The following is a 19,026-nucleotide window of genomic DNA, read 5'->3' on the forward strand; positions in this document are numbered from 1 at the left end:
CTCCGTGATTTGGGTTTGGGCGTAACTGGTTTCCTACCTATTGATGTTTGGAATGGTACAGGTACATCGTTTGTGTGGTTGTTGTTTTCTGAAACCTCCAGTTGTTTGGCCTGTCTGCTTACTGGTCTATGCCTGCAGTTGTTTTTCTTGTGTCAGAAAGGTTCTTTATGGTAGCAACACTGTCTTCGTTTGTGGTTACCTTTGGACTATTAGGTACGTGTTTAATTGTACAATTAAACCTAGGGCTCATGTTGAATTGTTTATTGGGTTACTTGATTACGTGGCCGAAACTCATTTTAAAACTGTTGTTGTTTCGATTTGCTGTTGGCATTGTTAGGTTTCATGATTTCGAAGTTTACGTTTTGGGTTTATGATCGGCCTTGTCTTCGAAGGTATGCCTTCTAATTATGTTCTGATTGATTTGAACGATGATTTAGGTATTTATTTGTCCATTTCGTTTCATTGTCCGTGTTGTTTTGTACATTTGATTTTTTGGGTAATTAGTTTTTTTATTTTTTGGGGGGTTGAAGTTCTGAGGATACAACTACCTGGGATTGAATTTTGGATAAAGGGCTACGACTTCAGTTGATTTGGCTTTTTCCGAAAGGTTAGTCACGGTTACAGGAATGCCTTTGTTGATATTTTTATGATTCTTTCTGTGATTTTGGATTGATGAGATTGTTGGATGTTTGCAGGCTTGCGGCTTTGGTTGGGGAGGGGGGGGAGGGTGGTCTCATGCTGCCTCTCCTTGGAGATGCTTTCCGTTTTATTGTTTTCACTTAGGGCTTACAGAAGGGTTTTTTTTTTTTTTTTTTTTCCTCTGACCAAACAGATACGTGTTTGTTTGGTCCTTTCAGTTTATCGTCGTGTTGATTTGTTATACTGTGATTTGAGGTTGATGTGATTGTTGGATGTTTTCAGGCTCACGCCTTTGGGGGGAGGTGGCGGATCATGCTGCCTTTCCTTGGCGGCGCCTTCCGTTTTATTGTTTTCGTTTGAGGCTTACGGAAGGTATACTTTCTATTTATGTTTAAATTTGCTTTGGCCGATCAGCTACGTGTTTATTTGGTCCTTTCAATTCATAGTTGTGTTGATTTGATATACTGTGGTGTTTAATTGACGTGATTGTTGGGTGATTTCAGGCTCATGACTTGGGTTGAGAGGGTTCATGCTGCCTTTCTTTGGAGGCACCTTCCGTTTAATTGTTTTCGTTTAGGGCTTTACGGCAGGTATATCTTCTATTTATGTTTTTATTTGCTTTGAGCATTAGGCTACGTGTAAATCTGGTTCTCTCAAATTGTCGTCGTGCTGATTTGTTGTACTGTGATTTTCGAATGATGTGGTTGTTGGATGTTTTCAGGGTCGCGCATCTGGTTGGGGAGGGAGGTTCACGCTGCCTTTTTTGGAGGCGCTTTCCGTTTTATTAATTTCGTTTAGGGCTTACGGAAGGTATATCTTCTATTTATGTTTAAATTTGCTTTGACCGATCAGCTACGTGTTCATTTGGATCTTTTAATCCATCGTCGTGTTCATTTGTTCATTTGGCAATTTACAAACGTGGACGGGTATCACTTTGGAATTTAGTTTAGAAACAAAAGTGCTTTTAATTACCAGTATGCTACTACCTGGGGTTGCGATCTTGATCGTGAATTAGATTTAAGAAAAAAAAATGGTTTACGGGGTATGTCCTGTGTTTTATTCTGTTGGGTAATGTGTAATCTTTTTTTTTTCTTTATTGCGTCCTTAGTGAATTATGGGTTTTCATGTTATGTTGCTTCGGCTTAACAGTTGTTAGAGAATTCTCCTTGCTTAATCAGATTACTACTTCAATTGAGAAACTTTAGGGTTTTAATTGTGTGAGGTCACTGTAGGAGTAGTTTATAATTATTCATCTGCTATTGTGGATGGTTAATGTGTACCTTCCGATCTTTTAAATTATTTTTTGTTGTATGCGCTTGTATTTTTGGGTTTGCTGCTTGCCTCTATTAGGGGTTAAAGACTTAAAGTCACAGACTACAATCCTATAATAGGTTAGCTGTTGTTTACGCTACTTAGCGAGCACGCCTACATTTGGTGATTTTTACCTCCGTATTTAGGTCGCTGGCAGTACCAACAATGGTCAGATTATGGTTACAAAGTGCTTGTTGTGTATTGCGATACTTGTTGTAGGTGGTATCGCAAACTGTCTAGGGAGTTGTGACTTAAGACTGGCTTATTGCACTCTTCTGGTGACTTGTACTTTGTTTGTTCTATTTCTTTGGAATGAATTTGGATTTCAAGATTAATTAAAGTGGGCCAAAGCCTCGTTTGGGGGAAAAAAAAAATAGAGTAACAGCCAGACATTACAGGTGCATAAACACCAGACATTATGGTGGCCTGCTCCAATTCGAAACAAATAACATAACTGTGTATTTGTTAATCTGGAACAGGACACAAAACATAGTGTGCTAGAAGTTTTAGTGTCTGAAATAGTTTAGCATTATTTGTTTCTTTTGCTAAATGCCTATTTGAGTGTTTGTGTTGGTGATCATAAGTTATCTGTGAATAGACCTATGCCATTGGTGAAGTATTTGTGTGTTGGGATTTTGTTTTTGTGGGTTTGAAACCTCCAGGAACTGAGGGTACCGACAGGTGTCTAGGTCATTAACACTTTCCGTTCTTTTATCTTAAAAATTTTCGCTGTTACAAGCGATGATGGTGTTGGCCTTAATGTTCAAGCATATGTTTTTTATTAGATCTTAATTTGTCAAGGTTATTGAGGACGTTAACGTCAAGATGTTTTTTTCTTTTGTAGAAACTTTGAACTTGGTTATGCACGCTCTCTTGCTTGTGGTTGTTCCACCCCAAGCTCGCATGCTTAAAGTGCTCCCATTTTGCGGATTACCTGACGCACCTCCTTTGTATACGTGTGTCCTTCTTTTAACCGTTTGTTTTTTTTTCTCTTAGCTTTTGCGGATTGAACCACAGGAATGCTAGCCTGTACGGCTTACACGTAGCTACAGATTAAACTGTTGATATCATTTTTGTTACGGTTGTGATTGTTGTTTCTGTTGTTATTGTTATTTTTGAACTTTTGTTGATTTACATAGAGGGCTAGAGAGACAAAGACGGCCTTCCGAATACCCAAGTATCTTTTCTATTTAGAAATGATAGTGACTGGTAGTCGCCTGCACGTTATGCTGTTTGTGGGTACATTTTTGAGGGGGGAATTTAGTGACAAACAGATTTCCTGAATTTTCAGGGGTTTCTTAACCTCTTTCTGTATGTTATTCCTCAGTATTACAACTTACCTGGACATTTTGAGATCTAGGCATGATTTTTGTGTGGTCACTCCTGCTAAGAATTGACTGCCTGTTACTTTTCGAGATCCTGTCTGTTTGGCAACAACTGTTATTTGTGAATAGAATTAGCCAGCTGTTTATCAACTAACAACGGTAAACCCAAACTGCACTATCTAACAGCCTTTGTTTGCTGATCCCAAAACCAAGAAAGTTTCTACATTTTTTGGGGGGTGGGGTCTTTAAAGGAAAATTTTTTTTGGGAACTAATGAATTTACCTGCTCTTTGACCTCTGTAGTGTTTTGAAATAGATGTTTTTCTGGTGTTTACCAGTTCGGGTGAATGTGGTACTAGAACAGGCCGCTAAACCTCATATGTTTACAGCACGATGCATAAGCGATACCTTGATGAGTTTGACTAACAGATTTGAGTTTGTGCCTGCAGGTATGCACTCTATCGAAGTATACACCGCCCAGCTGTAAACCGTAGTTTACATTCTCACAATTCTTCTGACGCTAACATTCAGAAGTGTGGAATGCAGATAAAGTCACAAATAAAAAAACTCATGTTGTCTAAGCAAGACACTGTGCAACTTATCTTGTAAATTTGGAACTCGGAGTGATATGTCGACTTTATTAGACAGGTACTTATGGTGCCCCCAAAAGGGGGGTCAATGTGTATTAATCGTGCTTTTTAAATTTTATTTTAAATACACATAAATGGAGTGATTTTCCATATTTCCAATGGAGCCAAAGACTCATTACTCTTTGGTTATGGAATATAATGGAATAAATCATAATAGCTCACCAAAGTGGTTGTGTTTCTTTCTTTTGTGAAGTAGCGGTCCTTCAATGTAGTTTTCGACGCAATTTTCATCTTGGGTCATTTGGAAACTACCTCTTTGTGTTATTAACACAGGGGTAAACTATAATTGAAGTTTTGTTCTTTGCTGTTAATTGTTCTTTGTGAATAGCCAATTTTTTTAAGACTTTTTTTACACACTTCTCATCATCCTGCAATTTTTTTAAAAGATGTTGAATGAGAAATCGTGTTTTATTGACACTTTTACTAATAAATGGTGTCCTCTGCTTATGGTTAAGTTCAAGTCATTATCAAGCAGGTATGTAATGCGAATAATGATATACTATTTATTGTGACCTTTATGGTGGGTGTGCATTGGCTTTTGGAGTGGTTGGATTTGTTGTAAGGAACTATTGATTCCCACCAAGAAAACCTCGGTTACTTGTTTCATTACAACCTGGCCGTTTATAAAATCACGAGCCGGATGGCGGATGGAAGAAAGTTAATAAGAGCTAACTCTTGGATGTGCTGCACCTTAAGAGTACCCCGGCCTTCTTGGTGAGCTTTCAATAGTTCGTAAACATTTCTTACCACGGCATTGCTTGAAATACTTGATGGTTGCATTTGTAATTTGAACTACGTATTACAATTTGGAGACCTGTATCAGCTTCAAATAGAATTCAACCTCTACCTTGTACTGCTTTGATTGCTTTAGAACTGACATCTAGAGTATGCAGGAATTCCTGGTGGCTTATTTTCTAATTGTTTTACGCTCTTTTTGACTCTTCTTTTACTGTTGTCTTGAACGTTCCGTTGAGACAACAAATGTTTGGGTGGGTGGGTATGTCATATTATCATTGCTTCGTGAACGCATGGCTGCATTATATGTGTATGCCTATCAATGAAGACCTGGTTCCTAATAATAGGCCATTCATCTGCTACAGTGTAAGTTTGACTCTTTATTCCTCATCTATTGTACTTGCAATGGCCGTACATTCTTTTGTCTGTGCACACATTGCTGGTGACCATCTATGTATGGCAAGTCATTTTATTTTATCGTAAAATTTATGATAGGCCGCCTCAACGATCAACACTGAAGAGGTACATTTGGAGATCAACATTTGCAAGCCATGACCTACGGCTTACTATGTGTGGTACGAGCAAGTGAAGAATGTATTACCTGATTTATGAACAACGCCGCAATATTTTGACATGGAAAGTCATCGCATCTTATATTATTCTCGCATAACCGTATCCGTGGTTTGTGACTCTGTAAACTCTTGTAAATAATCGTAATGCACCAACTCGTTGTATGTACTTTAAACATATCGCTATGACACCATTGAAGTTTAAGCTTGAATTACTAAGAAATTGATCCAAAAAAAAAAACCTTCTATGTGTACATTAAATATGTGTTCCATCACTAATGGTTGTTCGTTTTGGGCAATCACCTTCTAATGATTAGATCCCAAATAAGTAGTTTTAAGAGCATTTGTAAAGGAGGGAAATGAACTAAGCTTTTGACTTCTGCTTTCTCGAATGGGCGACACCATTGTTGCGCTTGACTCCCCATTTTCTAGAGTTCTGCTGTCTCTAGGGCAGACTCCCAACCAAGACTATTTATGCATGCCATCCGGCTTAGAAACAATCCTAATTGTACTGTTTTAAAATTCCTCAGGTTAAACGTTTTTAACTTGTCTTCCTTTTGTTTTTTTTTTTTAAAAAAAAAAAAAAAAAAAAAAAAAAAAAAAAAAAAAAAAAAAAAAAGAGAGATTCATTTGCAAATGGGGAATATGGTCTGACAAAGATTAAACGCTTAAAAAAATACCTGGCCATCTATAATTACCAGTTACAAAATTTATAAAATAGTTGATTTAATTCCTGAGTTGAGATGTTAAACAAATTAATAAGCTTAAATTGGAAACCAAAAAAAAATGCTCAATTAGACATCAAGCATTCCATGTTGTATTACTACTTTTTAACAGAACCCCAAAAAAACGGAGAAAGAAAAAAGAACAAACTAAGGGACATCCCTCGAAAAATTAAAACTTTATTTTTAATTTTGTAAAAAATAACCAAAAAAAAAGGGTATTGATAGACCAACCACGATTGTACTCCATGATTGTACTTCTTAGTTATTATCTTAATAGACCAACCACGATCAAACAACTGGGATATCGTTTATCCAAGTTTATCCAATCTTATCTGTAATCTAGATAGACCAAACACTATCAAACAACTAGGATATTGTTTAACCAAATTTATTCAATCTTATCTGTAATTTATATAGACCAACCATGATCAAACAACAAAGATAAGTTAAAACAATTTTATATGTAATCTGGATGAAACAAACCCTAATTTCTTCTCTATTTAAAGTGAGCTTTACCAATCCAGAGTTTGCACACACCCCCCCTTCTCTTCTTTATTCACTTTAAAATCTCTCTTATCAATTTCTTTATTTTTCATTATGCCTATGAATAATGTTGAAGAGGTTCATTATTTACAAAATAAAATTGATGAAATTGTTAATGGATTCAAGGGATTATTCCACCGTCTAACGATAGTGCTGAATAATGACGTTATTTGGAACTTCTTGAAGCAGGGAGAACCTCGTCTCACGTCATTAGCATTAATGATGGGACCTCGTTACATGCTCAATAATCCACCCGTTCCTGATGAAAACATAACGGGAGGTACAAATATGTGTTATAATTAAATTGTTATAATATATAGTTTAACTCTCACTTTTCTTAACTTTATATGTTTATGTTCTTATTCAGAAATTGTTATATTGAAAAGGAATGAATTAAGCAATCTAGAGGCTGAGATTATTGAGTTATTCAAGAGGTGTGAAACAATCATCCCTCCCATGACTATACATCACCTCTGCTCGGCCACTGGTGAGATATTCGCAGGCCCGCTTGAGAAGATCGATTTATACGAGATTTATTTCAGTTATCTTGAAGAGGAGTTATGGAAGCCAAAAGATTCTTCATCAGAAGGTTATTCCACTGGTTAAGAAGTTAATTAGTGGCGTGGTTATGTTAATGGTTGAATTTCAAGTTTGATATATGTTGTTGCCATGAGTTGTCACCTTTATTTATGTGTTATCTTTATTTCCGTCAACTTTAATTAAGTGTAAGCTTTATTAATTGTCAGTATTATTTATGTATTGTTGGTTACTAATGTAATCGTTTTTTATCAATGAAAACTTTTATATCAATGTAATCATTCCCATCAATTGGTTTTTTCAGCTGAGATTAAAAAATTGTTGATTCTTAAACATCAATTAACAAAGTGAATTTTTAAGAAAGTTAAGAAAAAATTAAAAAAGGAAGAGAGGAAAAAATGAGGATATATGTCAATATTACTACCTTTTTGGAGAAAAAATAGGAATACGAAATATGGTGTAATTATTTTTTTCAAAAAAAATTATTACATATTAAATATTACAAAAAAATATAAAATAGGTGTAAAATTAATTAATTAAGTAAATGTGTATGAAAAATGCAACACAAATACACTTCATATTTGTAGAATAAAAACTAGGAAAATGCAGTAAAAAAAAAAGGGGTCCACAAATGATATAATTAAAAGAAGTATTATATAATAAATTAAACTATTATATAACACTGCATATTCATTTAAATTATTTCTGTACAACTAAAAGAACTATTGTATAATAAAGACAAAAAACCATAAAAATAATAGGGTGCTGAAAATTATATTAAATGGTTAAGCTTAAAAAATAAAGCACGTCCTAATATACCATATTAATAAGCCATTTTAAGAACCATATGATCGAGAAGAGATCCTCTCCATTTCCTTTCTCTCCATTTCCTCTCACAATCTCCTAAAATAATAATTTCCACTTTCACCCTCATTTTCCTTTATTTTTATGTGAAAATTTTGAACCGTTAGATGTTGTCAATATACGATCCGAGCCATTAATAGGTAGTTGCCTCTCCATTTCTTTTGAGGCATTCAACTTCCCACTACCATTATCTATCTAATAAACTATTCATAGTCAACCATACAAGAAAACTTCTCACACAATATATAAGTGTAAATATATTCTTGTGGGATCTTATTTTATTCGTCATTACCAGTACATTACGAATATTTAAATTTGGGTTGCTTTTCAAATATGTAGCTAATGATATTTAACGCGTAAGAGCCGTGTTGGCAAACATAAAAACACACACACACACAAAAAAAAAAGTACTGTCGAGTTGGATGGAAGGAGTCATAGTTACTTTGTCAGCTATAATTGTTTCAGATGATTAAATTTTTAAAATGAGTTAACTATATGAAAAGAAGTACCAATTGAGTATGAATGAACAAATTAAACCTCAGATAATATCTTTAAATAGAAAGAATAACAAAGCAACAAGACACCCAAAAATAGAAAAAGACAACAAATGATTAGAACAGAAGGAGTAAAAGTTAGCATGAATATTTGATCACCCTAGATTATGTACAAAACACAAAGCACAGCGACATTAATTTGATGTGCCGCAACTGTTCATACGAATGACTAATGAGCTTTCAAATCCCAACTAACCACAAGAAAGGATAGAGTTTTGCATTACTCTGCCGTCTTGGACATCAAAAGTCACTATTTAACATGCAAATATGCTAGCTTTCATCATTACTAATTAATAGCTCATCCATCTAAACTTCTTTTTAACAAAAACTTTACAAATCACAAGATAATCAATTAATTCTATTCTAAATAATTTATATTTGTTGGTGTTTTTTTTAAAATCTTTTTTTTTTAAAAAAAATAAATAAATAAATAAAAAAGAGGAAGAGACATGCCGAGATTCAAATGCCCAAGGCCTGTTTACGTAAATAAAGCGGACAAGGATGCGTTCGTCAAAGATTACAAAAAATGGAAGAAAGGTAGGTTTGCTGGTAAAGATATCTTTTCAACTAACGAGGTAAAAAAGGAGATCACAAGTGGTAATGAAGAGGCACATGAATTTCTAAGTTTAGAGCATGTGGTTTCTGATGTTTTTAATAAGCTTGACAATCCGGGGAAAAAAAACATGGCTGAGGTTTGCAGATGTTGGGCTAAGTGGTTCATAATTGGCACTGACACATCGAAGGTCGATCGTGATTATAACTCGCAATTGGCAAGGGAAAATGATGGGAGAATGGTTTGGCTGTTCAGGGAAGGCAGGTTAGTCCAAAGATTCTGTGCATGTAACTACCGCGACACTGTGAAGGAAAAGCGAGCATTTCACAGGAGGTTGGAGAAGATACGAGCGGCCGAAGAGAGGTATGCTCTTGATGTTTCTGAATCATCTGAGAGTGAAGAGTACTACGACTCTGCCTAAATGTGAGGATGTTGCGTAAACAGGTCTGATTTTCAGTGTATTACTTGTTTAAATATCCTAACCTCCAGTGTCGACAGTTTGCATGTAAAATCTGTGCTTATGTGGGGTGATTGCAGGTAGTTATGCAATATTATGCAGATTAAAACTTGCCAAATCTCCTAGGCTTGTTTTTGTTTTCGACATTGGCTATTTTGAACTTGGATTATGATGTTTAATAAGTGTATGTCTAAGGTTGTTTCTTAAAACAATGTTAATTAGTAAGTCTGTAATTTCAGTGTATATAAGCATCTGGCCTGCAAGCTTTTATGCAGGTGTAGTATTAGCAACTGTTTGTCGCTTTTTGAATAATATGCAGCAAACTTTCAGCTAAATGCGATTAGTTACATTACATGTCACAGTGTTCGTTTTGCTGTATCGACGGTAGTGCACAGAATACCCTTGGAAATAACGATTGGCGTCTACTTAGCAGTAAGGATATAATATACTGTATATTTTCGACAATAACCTATAGTTACCAATACAACCTGTGTTGACAATCCTAATAGTATATACTAAATTTTTTAGGAATCATTGATGTGCCAAAATTATAGGGGTAAGCTGGTCACTTTTGTCGTTAATGAGTGATTGAGTAATGAGTTTATTGTCTAACAACTTCTGTTAAACTACAATAAGTTTACGATAACTTTTTTGGGGGATTAATTCTAATAAGGATCAATGGAAGTTGATGAATTAAACTACCTAGACTGTTTCAATAGGAACTTGGACTATGATTGATTTCTAGGCAATAATTGGATACAGATGAAGAGTCAGTTTATAGACATGGTAAGTGGAGTTTTCAGTTCTAAACACAATTAAAACAAAGCTATCTTAAAATGGCAGTGATTTATAGACAAAGTCTTTGAATTCAGATCACAATTCAGTTACAGCAAAGTAGTTGTTTAATTGCAGAACATTAGCTTAGGCAGCTTATAATGCTTAAAATTGAATAATTGAATTCAGAGTGTAATATTAAATAATTAAGTCGACTTTATCATTATCTATCACAGTTACTTTCGATATTATTTTTTGTTAAGATGTATGTTAACATATACAAAATGCTATTTGTGGAATTAAAGGTACATCTAACTGGTTCGTTTAGAGAAATACTTGAGGTATGATATTAGGTCAAACAAAGCTATATAGTTGGGTAGTCACTGTTATTGTTTTTGTGGTTAGCAGAACGCGATAGCATAGTATGGCCAACGCCAATTGGTGATGTTATTTGGTATTAGTAAGCCCTTTAAAATTGTTACGTTAAGAGATACTTGCTATAGGGAAGATGTTATTATCCATATGGAATTGGTGCTTTTAAGGTTGTATTTACTATTTCAGATGTTTGCATAACGATGTCGTATTCATGTCTTTCTTCGAATGCATTGCTAGAAGTCTGCGTTTCCATTTTCTAAAAGGGGATTGTCTTTAGCGCCATTTACATTCTATTTAAATGCTGTGATAATCCAACTCACCTTCAGAAACGTTTCATGTGCGCTCAATTGTTTGGGACAAATCGTTTAAGGTGTCTTGATTATGTTGTGTTCATCTAAGGTTAATATCATTTAGAACTATGTCACTTGGGTTTGAATTATTACAGTTATCTGCGTTGTTTAGACTCGTATTTGGATTGTGATAAAATATAACGAGCATTTCCAGTAGGTGATTTATGACGATCAAATGCAGCCAAACTAGGTATTAAACTGCCGTATTATTGAATTAAAAACAAACATATATATTGAAATGTCAGTGTATTTACTAGCCAGTAACAATATCTCTACTAATTATCTTCTGCATTGTATTCTGTCAAGTTAAAACAACAGCTCTAAACATTTGCTTCTGGGAGAACTTTTATATTTGCGATCTCAGATATATAAGCCTCCATATATTTTATGGGTAGCAGGTCAAAGGGACTTAGTTGTTATTATTATTAGGAAAAATGCACGTGATGCCCTTGCAGTTTCAATTCTTGCCCGAGAAACCCAATTTTATGTTTCGGAAATCTTTAAGAGGTTATAATTCGTGACTACGATTTCATAATTTTTTTTTTTTAAAAAAAAAAAAAATTAATCATCCTTTTGAGAAGTACAATTTCAAAAAAAAAAAAAAAAAAAAAAAAAGGAAAAAAAAAAGGTCGGATCCCGTGTCTAGGAGTTTTTGTACATCACAATTATTTTTACCAAACGAACTTTGCGTGACCATATCTCTTGTTCACGAAATCGACATTGACAAATTTTTTTATTCAGGTCGTAGTCCTCGAAAAGATAATCTATTTAGAAAGAAAAAAACCCAAAAAAAAAAAAAATACGTTCTGATCTTAAAAACACAAACTATAGTCTCTTAAAGTAATTTGAATTTAAAAAAAGGGTATTTTGGGCAAAACATCAAAGTAAAAGGACACCCCGTGCATTTTCCTTTATTAAAATTATTATTATTATTATTGTTATTATCAATAATATTATGTTTCTTATTATTATTCATATTACTATTATTATGATTATTATTATTACTATTATTGTTATTATTATTATTATTATAATTATTATTGCTTTTACTATAATTATTACTGTTATTTCTATTATTATTGTTATTATTCGTAACATTATTATAAAGTAAAAATGTTGACGATAGTCTTTCTAAATACTATGGTAATCATAATATTTTTTTTTTTTTCAAAATTAGTCTAACATTCAACAAAGTCTCACGAATTACAACAAAGAAAATAACTCGCGCTTTCGGATATCTAAGAAAGAACTATTAACCTAAATAAAAATACGCGACTAATATTAATCAGACCACAAAAATGAAGTCAGAAAAACAAAATATAGACCATTCAGATTAAACTCAATATTAATCAGGCAACACAGGACTAATAGAAGAACAATGAATAAGTAATCTAAATTATACAATATTCAATGGCTACAAAATAAGATTGAATAAATATTAAGGATTGAGATTAAGAGGGAATAGTAACAGACAACCAAACCAACATAAATAATGAATCTGGCTGGAAGTTGGAAAGATAAGGTATGAACATAGCAGTACAGAGAATTGGGTGAAAAAGTGATTGCCTAGATTTCAAGCGTAAGGGTATATATACCATTCAGATTAAACTCAATCAAAAGGCAAAAAAACAACAAGAAAACAACTACGGAAAAAAAAAAAAAAAAAAGAGGAGGAAATGGGAGATCAATTTGTATACCCATACACATGCATCCTTGCTAATGTGTCAGGGAAAATGGAGGGGGATCGATATGTACCAAGAAATTTAGAAGCATTACCCAAAATTCTCGACGACCATGGGTATACTATAGAAGGATTAACCATTGTCAATTGCACAAAGGCAGAACATTTCAGTGGTATAGTTCGGATTGAATTTGGAAGTGAAGATGACTCATGCAGACTAGCATTCAAATTGCAAGAGAAATTTGAATCAGTAGGACGTGGCAAACAAGATTTCTTTGCCGAATACAAACCAAGACACGGACCATATCTATGGGTGGCAACAAAAAGGGATGAATACTACTTTCCCTGCACACCAATGTGTAAGAAGGTCCCTTACATATTGCGACAACAAGGAAGGCAACTCGCTGATATGGACCAAGTTTGCATCTACAATTGCATTAATCTGAAACTTTAAGATATTAATTTATACTATTATTGTAAGCACTTTAAAGCAGTGCAATTCGTGGCGTTATATATATCGTTTATCAATTAGTGGTTGTTTAACTATGGTTTAAATATGATAGTTAAAGTGCAGGTTAATGACCTGTTATGTTTATATTTCACATTCCAAATTTACTTTAGATTAGATTAGATGCGCGTAGTAGTGCACGTGTATGGTAGTTCTACTTAAATATTTTGTCTTTTAACAGACACCTGTGCTACCCCTTTACGCCTGAATGTTGGGACATACATCCATATCGCTGTTTTTGAAGCCCGCGTATACTTAACATATTATTCGTAACGCCCTTAACCCATCCTTAAATTATTTGGAACTGTTTCTTGTGAATGTTAGAGTTGTACGAAACTCACATACTGTTAGATTAGGTTTATTGATTTGCAGGGAATACAGTTAAATTGTTGAAAATATATTTTCGCAATTGGTGCATCGTACTTGCTTGCTTTACATTGATTTTGTTGCTCTACATTGATTCTATTGTACATTATGAGTGTATAAAAATACGCAGTCAAAACTATTTAAAAAGTATATGAGAATATACTAATTAAGTATCCTTCACTTAAATTAGCAATCTATGTATATAAAACACACACACGAAAACAAAAAACAACGACAAATAATAAAAAAAAAAAAAAAAAAAAAAAAAAGAAGGCAGCTAAGTAGGTGATTAGATCTAAAATGGAATTATATTAGTCAGTTACAAAAGAAAAGTGATGCAATTTACAAAGTTTAAAATTATGCTAACATCCTAAACTTTCAGTATTTTCCAATTTGCAACTTTTTTATGGTTTTTTAATATTCTGCTTGTAAAGATGAAAATAGGTCAAGGTTAATAAGGTGGGATTAAGAGAAAAATCGGGACGTAACCTAATTAGCACTATCATTACTTAGCGATGGTCTTAGAAAATTAGTTGATCGAAGCAACGAATTTTCAAGAACTAATACTCCGTACATTCCTTTTAGCAGTTTTGCAACTTGAGCTATCCCACAAAAGCAAGGTTATCCAAAATCAGCTTGCTTGTGTCACCAAATCAACCAAACAAAGAAAAGTCTTACAATAACCCCACACAACGCCATCAGACAATCATACACAAAGAGATACAATTGCCATTACCTATCAGACTATCACTAGACCACTTAACAGTGCACATGGAAAACACAAATCCCAAAATTGTGCAAAACAAATTGTGGACTGCAATAAGTAATTAAGATCACCATGAATTAAGGGTGGAAATTGTACAACAGACGTGACGCCATGCTAACAAATCTTTGGCCACCAACAGCCAGTTACTACAATAAGCTTACATTCTAACTAACTCTTTCCATAAGAAATACGCCTATATGTTTAAAGTCATTCACAAGTAGTCTCGTTAAAGACAAGTCGGACCAAGTGATGGGTAATGCCACTCACAAAATGAATAGGATAAACTAGGTGGGGGTACCTCCATGTGCTCTTCTCTCTCGTCTATTTAGGTCATTTGTTTGAGAACATGGTATCCATCGCTCCAAAGCGACGGATACGTGCCGTCATAACTAAGGTCTTGTGATTCATTAATAAGAACACTTATATTGTATATATAATTACATACATTAACACATATAGGATCATTGTAATTACTGTGAACTCTAAATTAAAAGAAAAAATGTAAAGTTCTTAATGACACAATTCATTCAAAACACAGAAAAAAAAATAATAGGTTAATCATACAACCACCCAAAAGTAAAAAATATAAATAAAGAACGATAAAAAGAAACACACAAAACGGTAAATGTCATTGCCCTAAATTGATTCGGTTTGCTCAACTGCAACGAGGCCAGCGTTAAACAAAGCACTTCGAGCACTTATTCCTTTACGAAGGGCTTGTTAGTAATCCATAATGATCAAAAGCTCAAGTTTTATATATTAAGATCTAAAAAGGAAAACAGCAACCCGACCCCCCTAAAAAAAAAAGCAACACACACAAAAAAAAAAAAACAAAAAAAACACGAAGAAATAAAATTGTAAAACACGCACACATACACGTCCAAAAGGGAAGTAAACAGATAGTAACTTAACATTAAGTAGATACTTTGTTACTACTAGCCATGCGTTTAGCTTAAACGCAAACCTAACTGATCTAAAGTATTTCTTAAACATAGATTGTTCGAATAAAGTAATTGTTATAAACTGATTAACTTGAAAGTTGCACCTGTACTTGGTTAAATTTACTTAGAAACGACTAATGTGTTCTTGTGTTATCTATATATATAGAGAGAGTGAGTAAGAGAGAGGGACAAAGAGATGTGTGCATACTTATTAAAGTAGTAGAACCTTAGTGAACAAACAAAAAAAAAAAAAAACCAAGAGAAAACTATGAGTGAAACCAACCCAACAGAGAGTGTATTGGATAATGCATCAGAATATACACCACCATCTCACTCAGGCTTAACAAAGGTAATTTCTGTACGTGTTATTACATCTAAATTTTTAACGTTTGTGTGTATTCATTAGTAGCAGCTGCATTCTATAGGTTAACCTCGATTGTTCTTTATTTGCACTCCTCTAAACCTATATGGTTATGTTATGATGTTCAGTTTCCCTGCCTGTTTTTGTAATAACGTGCATCTTTACTACTGAGCGATAACATTATGCGTAAGGTTACTGTATGTGGCTTGCTATGCATAGTGCAGACCAAATGAAATAAACTATATGAAATGACCAAGGCAAACAAGGAATAATGAGCTTTGATGTGGGCAACTTTGGACATTCAAATTTAGTTTGAGAGAAATTTGCAGTTTTGTTAGCATACACGAAATAATTTGTTATGTACGATAAATTTATAGGTATGTGTATGAGAGTTCAACTGATCAATCAAATTATTAAAAATAGACAACACGATTAAAAACGCCTAGAAATATATTCATTTTAGGTTTGAAATAATAGATTCTAACTGTTTAAATTTAAGTAGTATACTACCATACTTTTAAAATAGTTCTGGTTTTAATTTAGAAACATAGTAGTTGCTGTGTTTGGTAGTGTATCAAGTGCATTGAAACGTGCAAAACCCAGATGATGGGTTGTGTTGTAAAATAACTCGCATATAGGAAAAAAGTTTTTAAAATATATGCGTAAATCCTACATCTAAACTCTTCAATTTGGACCTACTTGTTTAACTTGGACCCCATTACCAGTGACATGCTTGCAATAACCTTAGATCCACTCATCACATACTTTGGGTAAGTTACTTCAAAAAACAAATTTACATATTCCGTTTCCCAATGAGATAGAACAAATTTGCTATTTTAACAACATTGGCAACAACCCTTATTAACAAAAGATTTAATCAAATTACAGGGTTTAGGTCCTGCACCTACACAAGTAATAGTACCTTTCCAACCCTTGATTGAACAAATAGCCGAATGTCTAAGCTTCTCAAGTCCTGAGTATCGGTATGTTAATAGGACCAGTAATAGTGTCTACCTTTCACTCCGCACAGAAAGTGCGCCAGTAGCTTTAATCTACACTGGTGCTCCAGCATTAACTCCTGAAGAATCCTGTGAGCATGCAGCAATGCAAGCTGTTCGTGATATCATGACCAAGTATAATGTTACAGTTAAGGATTTTACCTATGCCAAGAGAAAACTGATGCAAAGAATGGGTGGGCTGTATAGATTGAAAAAGCTAGAGTTAGAAGAACTTACAAAAGGCCATAGAAACACCCCACTAAATGAAGAGCCCTTGGAGGCCAAATCAGGAACTCCCAAGATTGTAACTCTTGATTACGTTTCCCTATTGGAGCTTCTAACCAAAAAATTCCCAATCCACTGCACGACACTGCATACTCTCAGGCATGCGAAAGAAAGGTATACTGCATTTATAACTGTGTCCGTTCCAGGAATGGTAACTGGAAAGAAGGACTTTGTGAGTGAATGCTTCAAATTTCCTGAAGTCGCAAGATACGACGTAGCCGAGAAGGCAATTGACTACATTGTGCCAATTTTAAACCTTGAGATTATAGATGCAAACTACGATACTCCTGACACCAATCGTATTGCCCTCGACTCAGCCCTAGAGCGAGAAACTTATCTTGCTACAAAAGCGCGTCTCACAGGCGTAGAAGAGGAATTTGAACCATCATGCTTGTTTCTTGAGGAAGGGGCCACAACTCCACGTGCTGCTGACTTTCAGATCCCTCATCCCAAAGGCCCTCCACCTCCGCCTAAAAAACTGAAGTTGTGTCAGACTTGCACGCATAAGGCACATGTACGCCCTGCACGAGCCAAGCCTCCTCGCTATTTTAGAGTTTCAAAAAATGTGGAGGCAATGTTTGACCGTTTCAAAAAGGCATAAGTACACGGTCTACTAGGAATCTCGCTAATAATAAAGACCAAAAATGTTTGGTTGAAGTTCTATTTTGGCACCAAGTGTTTAATGTGCAGGTTAACAATCGCACAAGCCTTGAAAATTCGAAATCCTGCTAAATAGGATTATTTTGTAACCTTTTGACACTAAGACAGTGTTTATGTATATATGTTGTACTTATGGTTCCATATGCTTGTACTGTATTTAGGATGAACGGTTATGTTCCACAAACCTTGAAATTTCGAAATCCTGCTAAATAGGATTATTTTGTAACCTTTTGGCACTAAGACAGTGTTTATGTATAAATGTTGTACTTATGTTCCCATATGCTTGTACTGTATTTAAGATGAACGGTTCTGTTCCCTACTACTTGTTATTTGTAAATTTATATTTGCATTTCTTATCTAGAAATAATGCATTCGTCAACACTACTGAACTGACTGAAACATCCTTTCAACATATATTTGCAAACTGAAACTGGTAACCACCCAGTTTATCGGAGCCCCTACTCCTACTTAAACAAAACGTCTATAAATAAACTTATGACTGCATAATACAAATAGGAGATACAACCACATTTAATTGTTGAATTAACACAGATCGTATATAAAATGACCAACCGAGTGAATGAATTTTGTAATTCTGAACTACATATTTAAACCGAATTCTAATATATTATGTGTTTTGCTTTAAATAGGTGATATGTATATCTACATGAAAGGGAAGATACTCTCTTTAAAAGTAGTAAAGCCCTAAATACTTGAATGTCATTGTTACAGTCGCGTTTTATCAAAGTCCGTGCTTTGAACTATCTCCCAATCTAAACCAGTTTACCAACAAACTCTCTCTGTTTTACGGTTTTGATTGGAAATGTGATTCGAGTCAACCCCCCCTAACACTTTCATTTGCAAACTTACATTCTCTAACTTATGTCGTTACAGAGGCAAATAGGTAGGTTGTCAAAGAGCCGTGGCACAAAGACAACCTGTGCCATGGCTATAACGTCTCCTGCACCAATTAGACACTCAAAACGGGCCAGAGCGGGATTCATAAATGGCGACCATTCAGGAACAAGGTACGATTTATAGCGGACAATCCTTTATGGGTGGAACTTAATAAACAATATATTTAACTCTATGCAATGTCCAATGCAACAGTGTAGATGGAACGCCTCTACAACCGCAACAAAAGAGGCAAAGAAAAACCCGAGCCCGTCGACAAACAGGTGAATAACATTTCGATGCTGCTTTTCATGTTACTGGTGTATCGTTATAAGATAGTGTTAAGCTAACTCCTTTCAAGCTACTGTTCGCACAGACTTACCTGTGGCCCACGTTGCACACCCCTTGCCTACAAACCAGTTGAAACTTCCACAAAGTAAAGTTTGCACTAAATGCAATGCCCTAAAGATTGCATATGAATCCCCATTATTCTCGCCGTGCTTTGATGGAACAATCCACTTGCCTACAAATGCATTCCCTCCTCGCCTTAGCACGGCCGTACACTTCGCCCGACGAGGATGCGCTCATTTCCGTGCATACGCAAGA

General features: G+C 34.6%; 1 long non-coding RNA gene across 1 annotated transcript; it reads left to right on the forward strand.

Moving 5' to 3' along the window:
* Window positions 1-744: 744 nt before the first annotated feature.
* On the forward strand, window positions 745-1,525 carry LOC141634326 (uncharacterized). Its single transcript, XR_012539051.1, has 3 exons — window positions 745-1,011; window positions 1,143-1,229; window positions 1,361-1,525. It is a non-coding gene; the product is annotated as an uncharacterized LOC141634326 (long non-coding RNA).
* Window positions 1,526-19,026: the final 17,501 nt, after the last annotated feature.

Source organism: Silene latifolia, chromosome Y (genome assembly GCF_048544455.1).
Source record: "Silene latifolia isolate original U9 population chromosome Y, ASM4854445v1, whole genome shotgun sequence".
NCBI lineage: Eukaryota > Viridiplantae > Streptophyta > Magnoliopsida > Caryophyllales > Caryophyllaceae > Silene > Silene latifolia.